This window comes from Belonocnema kinseyi, chromosome 5, assembly GCF_010883055.1.
Source record: "Belonocnema kinseyi isolate 2016_QV_RU_SX_M_011 chromosome 5, B_treatae_v1, whole genome shotgun sequence".
Taxonomy (NCBI): domain Eukaryota; kingdom Metazoa; phylum Arthropoda; class Insecta; order Hymenoptera; family Cynipidae; genus Belonocnema; species Belonocnema kinseyi.
Window position 1 is genome coordinate 20,956,394 of NC_046661.1, and position 9,899 is coordinate 20,966,292.

The window sequence follows — 9,899 nt, forward strand, 5'->3', positions numbered from 1 at the left end:
ACCGGTACCATTGGATTCAGCGGGTCAAAATACATAAGACTACATAGTTTTTATCCTTTACCTCTTTAATGCATACGGGATCCTACCCAGCTCCTGGACTACGAGTTCGACCAGAGACAGCCGAGCCGAGCACTCGAAAAAAACAGTGATGCCACCAACTATTGCCACTTTGCGCTGATCGTATGTTTCCTTGATACGTATAGTGTATGCTTGCCTACAATTGCATATATGTACCTATATGATTCGTATGCAAAACCAGTAGTTGTTTTGGCTTTTAAAGTATTAATCAGTGATATAATAATTATTCAAAAGTGGCTTTTAACTGTTTTCAGCTGTTTCAATAATTTGCAAATTATTCAGTACAGTGCCTTAAACGTGTTTCTATATTCTTGGGCTTATTTGGAATATTTTTCTGTGGAACTTGAAATAAGAAAATGGTGAAAATTTAAACAAAGTTTGCACTCACAAAATGCGTGTCCAAAATTAAATAAATTAAGGTAGTTCACGCGAGGTTGCACTTTTCTTATGAATTTTCTTAAATTTTCGCAGTACACACAGGAGATTAGTAGTAGTCCAGAGAAGAAGATCAAAAAGGGGCCTTTTAACCACAAAATTTTAGAATGAAAACGAGGTATGCCATGATATAGTGTCCATGCCTGGGATAAAGGACCATATGTTTGCAGGCAAGAATATTTGTTCAGAACGAATTGCGCAATGTTCAAAGTTGGCGAAATCAAGTTTTTGGGAGATTCGGATAAACGTATTGATTTGCGAAAAAAAGTTTAATCGTTAATTGAAGGTGTCACTAAAGATCTTTAATTTGGTAGGTCGCACATTGAGATTGTTTGAGTCGTTCTCTCAAAAAGTAATAAAAACCGGCAAAATTTGCCTTTTTGCAAAATCTAGCTATTTTCGCGTTGAAATATTGAAATATTACTCTGTGGAGCAGTAACGGAGCCTTTCGTGCAACCACAGAGTAATTCTTACACTTTGGGAGAAATTAGCGAACCTCACTGCGTGTGCTCGCATTGCACACGGCGCGCGTGTCTCGCAAGAGTAGAGGTTACACTTTCGCGCAGTAAACCTTGCTCCTTCTGGGAGGAAAAATTATAGTTTCGCATTAGAAATCTCTCGCATCAACAAGCAAAAGTCACAGGTGTGCCCTAGAATAGAATCGTCGGTTCAAATTCCATTACAGCATCTCGAAACAGATGATGTAATATAATGATAAATTTACCAAAAAAATGTTTTATTTTTAATAACTGCATACAATTTATTTGTAAAATCATGCAATTACACGTGCGGTCACTTACAAACGTAATCGATCGCTTAAACCTTATGAAAAATCGCACCCTCGTGGGATTCGAGAACCCTACCTACCTAAACAACCTAAAACCTAAGCCTATGTCGGACGCTCTAGCTAATTACGCTAATGTATCGCTTGGATTCTGTTGACAAAATCTAAGTAAAGATTTTACGCTGGTAAGCCAGGGATAATAGAGGAATATATTTTTGTTCCATTTTTTCGTTTTACACATTTTATATGAACAGGTTGATTTACAAATGCTCGATGAAAATATTTCAATTTAATTAATTTAAATTTTAATAACTAAATGTTTAATTTAAACATTCATTTAATTTGTGATTTCTTTACAAATTCTGAGGCTCAAAAATGTAATGGATTTATTACTCTCAGATGTATTGTAAATGTATAAACATTTAAATTTAAATTTAATTTTCCAGCTTAAAAAAAGAATCGAATGATTATAGTTCTACTAATCTTCTTCAGTAAAAACCTGAAAGTAAAAACAAAAGCAGCTACTACAAATAATTTATTGAAACATTAAATTTGAAAAAATTGTTTAATAGTACTTAAACCTGATTAATATTCTAACTTTGAAGTTGAATTTGAACATTGAATCGAAGGCTAGCTGAAATTAGAAGAAATAACTCTTGAAAATGAAAATGTTTAAATGCCAAGAATTTAATAAAATTTTGCTAAAAGCTATAGTAATTATTTATACATTTTTATAAAATATAAGAATGCACATTATGAGATATAAGAAATAGCGTAATAGTATATTAAATTGCAAACATAGCCTAGTGAAGTGAACGGTGTTTATTTAAATCTGTTCTAATTTTATTCCTGGAACAATATTTGAAAGGTTGCAGTATACAGAATTAGGTACCTAACAAACAAAAACAAAATTTTTCATATTATTACACCATTAAGCCATTTCCCTTTCGGGATAGGCGTAACTCACACGGTAGGGGAAAGGTGTAGGGTGTGGAAGGGATAGAGATTTTTCAGATTGATCCAGAATTCTCGTGCTATTTAAGTAAATAACACGTTCGTTCCGCAACACTGCTCCGACCCAGGTTGCTGATCAATCTCTCTAGCAATCACCCCAAGCGAAGAACCTCACGAAGTCGTTATGTAAGGTTCCCCACTTGGGTCCATTAGTGGCCAAGGTCTTTTCTTTTAGGCGTCATTCATTCTACTGACACTCTTTTTATTAACTGAAAACCGAAATAGCATTCCGTAAAATCAAAATCAGCCTAGAAACATTAGAACAAAAGTTACTTCCTATCTTAAATGTTTTTGATTTGGAGCCAAAAAAGTATGATTGAACACAATCCAATTCCGAGAAATAAATTATGGAAGTTTACAATCTCAAAGAGACTGAAATTTCGTGGGGTTTGAAAATTGTGTTTAAACAGGGACTGTAAATTTATTCTTCAACTTTAAAACATGATAATAACTAGCTCCTGATATATGAGGAGGCTGACTAAGAATAAAAAAGAGCTTATAAAAAAACTTATTCTGTTCCGGGAAAATACCTGTCATTAAAGTTTTAAAAGTGGCTTTTAGTAGAAAATCATGATTTTATGTTGGAATCTGATTATACTATAAAATAGAAATCAGACGAATGAAAATAAAACCACAGTTCGATTTGTTTTTATATTAAAATAACTCCGCTAAAATATTTTTTGGACATTTTTTAAAAAGTTATTAACAATAAATATTCTTAATAATCTTTTTTCAAACAGTGATTACTCGTGAACGGTTCATCGAAATTCAATAATTGAGTTATGATAATTTTTTTGCGAAGTATACTTTACGCTAAAAAATTGTTCGGTATTAAAAAACATTTTTTATTCTTTAAATAATCGTTTGTTTTAAACAATTGAAAATTAATTAAACTTCTGCGCCTGTGAAATAATTATTTCATGCTCCAATAGATACAAACAATCTCTTTCGAAAATTTTGGTGAAAAAAAAGTTTGTATTTTGCAGCGCTGGCCGAGTACGTTCGGACGCGCGCGGGTATCATATTGAGTACAATATGACACGAACCTTCCACTAAAATGATAAATGTTAAAAAAAGATGTCCTAATTAAGTCGTTCAACTTTCTGCTAGGTATAGTCAATTTTTTAATCAAAAAGCTGAATTTTCAACCCAGAAGTTTCATTTTCTACTAAAAAAGATGAATTTTCAACAAAATAGATTCAGTATCAACTAAAAAAAATCGTTTTTCAACCAAAAGTTGAATGGTTAAGTTTTCAGATAAAAAGATTAATTAAAAAAATTAATTATACCATCAAAATAGTTCACTTTTCCACAAAATAGATTAATTTTCAATTAAAAGAATAAAGCATCATTTAAACAAAATTAATTTTTTAATAAAGTGGATCAACATGAAGCCAAGAAATGGGGAAACAATTGGGTAATAAATTATTTTGAATAAAATTATTATGGGTATCATATTAAGTACAATCTGAAACAAAGTTTAAACTGAAATGATAAATTTTATTTGAAATAATGCATTTTTAATCAAGCGGTTCAACTTTCTACCAGGTATAGTTATTTTGTGATCAAAAAGAGGAATTTTTAACTGAACTAATGAAGATTCAACACAAAAGCTGGATTTTTAATAAAATAGTTGAATCTTCAACAAAGCACAGTGAAATTTTCAACAAAGAAGATTAATTTTGTACCAAAAAAGTATTTTTTTAACAAATTGGTTCAAACACTCCACCTACTAGTTGAATTTTAAACAAAAAAAGATAAATTTTTAATAACAAAGTTTAATAGTTGGTATTTAAAATAAGTAATAAATAAGGGATTGTCCATATATTACGTAAGACGTTTTTCTGTTGTTTGAATAAAGACGAAAATAATATTTTTATCAAGTTGAAAAGGACACAGCGATATAAACAAAAGAAAAATGTCTGACGTAATATATGGACGATCCCTAAGTTCGTTCATGAAATTTTTCTGTAAAATGATTTTCATTTTTTTGATCCTAAAAATAAAAGATAAATTTAAAATTGGAAACGTAACAACACCAGCAATGCGCTAAAATTTACTCGTCGGAGTTTTCCAACCAACTTCCATAATTCTTGACGTTGAATCGATCAGCTGATAAGTATTGTTGACAGTGAACCAACCCGTGGGACTCACCTTGTCTTTCGCCCCCGGGCGAAATTTTATTTTTATTTTTAGAATTGTTTCACACCAGTACAAAAAATCCACAAGAATATATAACCATTCGAAAATTTCAATTATTTTCTGAAAATCGACGTTCAAAGTTTTTTTCCTATTCCTATAGTATTTCACTAGAAAACTTTCTTCGTAATTATAAAAATTTTTATATATACAAACGTTCCTTAGTTCTTTCGGTATAACTTCCTAAATCCTGAACACGATATCTCAATCCGTGTGGACGTAGTGAGGACCAAAAAAAAAAAAATGAAAAAAATTTCATTCTCCACACAAAAATTTTATGACTGAACTTAGTCACGTGATCCCGACTGTATCGACGTTCAAAGTTTCTTTTTCTCTCTGCTAGAAATCGCTAAAAATTCTCCGAAAATAATGATAGGTTACGTGTATGCAGATACTTATTTGTTGGTTGGCTACGAATGTGCAAATTTTATTGCTTAAATTAATTTTTTTAAGGTTTAGACGATTTTGTCCAAAATTGGTGTCCGTGCTCAATATACGCGAACAAAAAAATCCGAAATGCATCAAACCAAAAATTATCTGCAAAATGCTATAACTCGAATGATAATATCCTATTTCATCGATTTATAAATAAACTTTCTTTAAAACTATAAACATATTGATGTATACAAACGTTCTTTAGTGCTTTTTATTTAATCTTTCAAATTTTAAACACAATATGTCAATCCGTGTGGATAAAGTGAGCACCAAAAAAAATGCTCATAACCGGGGAATAGTTTGGTCACGTCGTCACCTGGTCACGAAGAGCATGCCCTTAAGCCCTATTTATTATGTAAGTATTAAACTTATATTTAGCAATTAAGCCTGCATGGCAGGATAAGGAATGAGTAAATGAATAGGAAAATAGAAGAGGTGTTCAAGGTTTTAACTTTACATCTAAGGTTTAGTAAGTGCGTAGTCGCAAGACGTGGTTCTTATAATATTGGATACCCGTGTTTCGCAATGCAAACTCTGCTATGGCTGAGCGCACACCAACTGGGCCCGAGAAACAGGCTATAAATGAACGGTCGGGAACCATAATGGGCTAACCCACCAAATTTTCAAAATTCACTTTTTTCTGTTTTTTGTATTTTCCAATCTGTCATACGTGCCGTGCTTTTTCAGAAAGTAAAAAATTTGAATTCTACTATTTTTACTAAAATAAGAAAGTTCGATGAGGGGCTAAACCACAAAAATTTCCAAAATTTACTTTTTTTTTTGTTTTTTGTATTGTCTAATCTGTCGTACGTGTTGTGCGTTTTTTAGAAAGTGCAAAATTTTAATTTGACTATTTTGATTAAAATAACAAAGTTCCTCAAGGGGTTATCCCAATACGTATTCGGTGAACATAAGGGTCTTACAGACATTCATGATTTTTTGTAAGTCCCGCGAGGTTTTAAGAAAAGAATACTAGTTTGCAGTGCCAACTGTCGGTTTCGAAGGTAGATCTGGATGCTACCCAGATGCGATTTGACCGTCGCACAGTGATCTGGAATAGGAATTTACTGTTCATAATCGCCCACAGGTCGTATTTCTTAAACGATTTAAAAGTTTTTTTTAGAAATGCTCAGAAATTAATTTTTAAGAGAATTTTGGTTTGCTTTTTTTAATTTTTTTTCACAGAGCAACAATATATAAACAAATATAGTGACAAAATTGACCACTTTAGCTTTGTGAATTTTTATCTTAAGAAAAAATACAGATAGAAACTCACTATCAGCCGGAATTATTGCACATGCATTCATATAACATAATTAATTTTAATAATATTTAACTTAAACAATTTTTATAAACAAATTCTTATTAGTGTTTTTTTATCATAGAAAAAATCGTTTATTTCAGGCTAGTTGCTAATATTGTTCATAAGAGTCATAATTTGGAACGAAAAAATTAGCATGATTTAAGAACTATTGTTTTTATAAACATTTCTATAAACAAATTCTTTATAAACGAGTTTTTCTCATAGCTGAATTGATTTTTCCGAACAAAAGTGATTCACAATTGTCTTTAAAGCCATTTATATACTTTAAGCTTTATCAAACATAAACAATATAGTTTGTTTATAACAATTTAGTTAAACAAGTCTCCTAATCGGTGGTTTCCTCGTAGAAAAAAATGTTTTTTTCTTCAATAATTATTAGAGTGACATTTATTGCGGTGACAAAACAACGAAATTAAATAAAGAATAATTTATATGATTGTTATAAACAATTTTTTAAACAAAACTTTGATTTATTTTTTTACATGCAAAATGGACGGTTTCCCACTGAAATTCTCCGACAATAAACTAACAGTGATTCCAAAATTGGATATGGGACATTAAATAATAATTTGCGTAATTATTAATAACAATTTTAAAACAATGCGTGACAATCTGCGGTTGGTCGTAGAAAAAACTTCAATCATTTTTGTGACAATCTTATTTGTGTTATTGAATCAATGAAAAAATTGATACTTATAATAATAATGAGATTATTATAAAAAACTTAAAATAAATAAATTACGATTCAGAACTCGATTCATTTTTAGATTCGAATTGTTCTATTAGTTCATCGAGTTCTTGATCAAGTTCAACTTCAACTTTTTTTCCCTTTCAGGCTTCAAGGATGCAATGAAAAGATCTGAGGACTCAAGGAGGTTGTGAATTAGGTCGTGTATAGTATGCAATCGAGAGATTTCTCGTGTGTTGAACTGTCGAATGTACTTGATATCCTTGTTCAATGCAACTCCTCTCAGTTATATAAACAAAAATTATGATTTCTCTTGCGAGAGCGCGTGCGAGAGATACCTACCGAGTGGTGAACCTGGAACTGTACTTTTTAGTTAAGAGTCACTTGTTCTTCATTTGTTTTTCATAAAGTTACGTACAAAACAAATGAAAGATAAGTGACTTCTGAATACGCAAGTACAGTGTTATTGAAACTTATTTTCACTTGTTCCTCACTTATTTTTCAGGAAGTTGCATAAAACAAATAAAAGATAGCTGACTTCTAAAAATGCAAGTTCAGCGTTATTGCTATTGACAGTTTGCTACAGAAATTGTTATTAATAATTACGCAAATTATTATTTAATGTCCCATATCCAATTTTGGAATCACTGTTAGTTTATTGTCGGATAATTTCAGTGGAAACCCGTCCTTTTTGCATGTAAAAAAAATAAATCATAGTTTTGTTAGGAAAATTGTTTACAGCAATCATATAAATTATTCTTTATTTAATTTCGTTGTTTAGTCACCGCAAAGTGATGAGAAATACTCGTTTATAAAGAATTTGTTTATAGAAATTGTTTATAATAATTAAGTTATATTATTAAAATTAATTATATTCTAGGAATGCATGTGCAATAATTCCGGCTGATAGTGAGTTTCTATCTGTGTTTTTTCTTGAGATAAAAATTCACAAAGCTAAAATGGTCAATTTTGTCACTATATTTGTTTATATATTGTTGCTCTGTGAAAAAATTTAAAAAAAGCAAACCACAATTCTCTTAAAAATTAATTGCTGAGCATTTCTAAAAAAAAACTTTTAAATCGGTTAAGAAATACGACCTGTGGGCGATTATGAACAGTAAATTCTTATTCCAGACCACTGTGCGTCGGCCCACGGTCGGGCCAACCGTCGGACGGTCGGTTCAACTTTGTGCGCCACTGGTCGAGCCAACCAGCTAAATGATAACGGTCAACCGCCTTTGGCTTCTCCACGTCGGGCCAAAATTTCGTCCCTTATATGGGCCATCTATTAAGATGACGCCGACCCAACCTTCGACAAAAATTTATTTAAAAAAAAAAGTTATTTTTAAAATTATTATTATATAATCTTCACTTTTTACCATTGCTAAATACATAATTCACACACACGGTTACTTACACTTTTAATCGCACGCTTTAACGCTTTAAAAAATCTTATTCGTCAAGGATTCGAAACCTAACTAAACTAGTGTATTTTACCGCGTGCTCCTACCACTCGGTTATCGAAGTACATGAAGTTTGTTTACAAAAACTGTGTGTTGTATTTTTTTCATAGATTAATTTGGAAAGAGGGTTGACAAATTGGGAAGCTGTAATTTGAAAATATTCAGTGTTTGATCCTTTTTTAGAATTTTTAAATTTTGCAGGATTTAAAATTAACTTTATTATATATTAAAATAGACACATTTTGATTATGCAAATATTTATACATATATACATATATTCTTATATTTAACCTTAAACGTTTTTATTTTTGGTTAAGAATGTTTAATGGTTTTTTAAAAATAATTATATATTTCTGCGAGTAACACACCAATCTGACTTCCCAATAATACAAGCAGATCAACTGCGGCCGAGAGAAAATCTATCGAAATGAAGTAGGTTGTTTGCACCCAATCATACGGGCACATGTGACGTCGGCGGACAGGCCAGCTCTTGACCACAGTTGGCCTGACTGCAGTTTCACGGCCTTTTTGTAACAATCAAACAGAGTTTATCCGACGGTCTGCTCATACTCGGAGCAATGTTTGACCGACCATCGGGTGCATCAAGGTGACTTATGTCAATCCGACTGCTGTATCCAGAGTCGGACTGACGGTCGGTTTTTCGCTCGCGCTGATGTCTGTCGCCAACGTCGGTCCGACCATGGCAGCTTGAAAACATTTTAGTCAGCCCAACTCTGGTTGCCGTAGATCGGTTACCATATCAGGGCCGACTTTGAGCCGATGGTCAAGCTCTGGCATCCGACCGAATTTCGCACCACACGGAAAAAAAAATTCGTGAGGCGAACGAGTGAATCGAGAATATATTAAACTCAAAGGAAGTGTACGCTTGGATGAGGTAAAACGTTTAGTTAGAAGAGTTAAACATTTAATTACTTTAAGTAAATTGTTCTCGTAAATCAGTAATTTGGACAAAATTGCTAAGTTCGGAAGTTTAATATTTTCGACAAATTATGTAAAATTTTATTATCTTCAGATTAGAAAAAAAATTTAGTTGTTATAGAAATATTTTAACTTACAGTAGCCAATCTTTCGTCTGGTATCGCGAAAATGAATTTCACTGATATCCGTGTAATGCATTTAGAGGTCAAGTTTGTTGTTTTTATCGCGTTTCTTGATATTTCAATATAGTTATCGCCTACAATCGAAACAAATGTAAATTATTATTACTGCATAATAAACTCCATTTAATATTAACATTCGCGCACATTTTAAGTGTTAAAAAGCGTTTAATTGTCCAAAGTATATCTCAACTGTCACTGCTCCCGATTAGACCGTCGCCATTTTATTTCGCTGCTCCCATAATGCACCGGCGCTCTTCCGATAATTGTGGGTCCGGATGCAATAAGGGCACATAAAATTTTTTCGTGCGAAAACGAAGTCCCCTGGAGGCTTTAGAAAAAATTTTCGAATTTTAATTTT

The 9,899-nt window shown here is 31.9% G+C and overlaps 1 protein-coding gene across 5 annotated transcripts in view; it reads left to right on the plus strand.

Annotated features, from left to right (window-relative positions):
* Positions 1-9,899, plus strand: part of LOC117173214 (neurogenic protein mastermind) — a 758,065-nt gene that overhangs the window by 404,047 nt on the left and 344,119 nt on the right. The gene's annotated exons all lie outside the window — the stretch shown is intronic.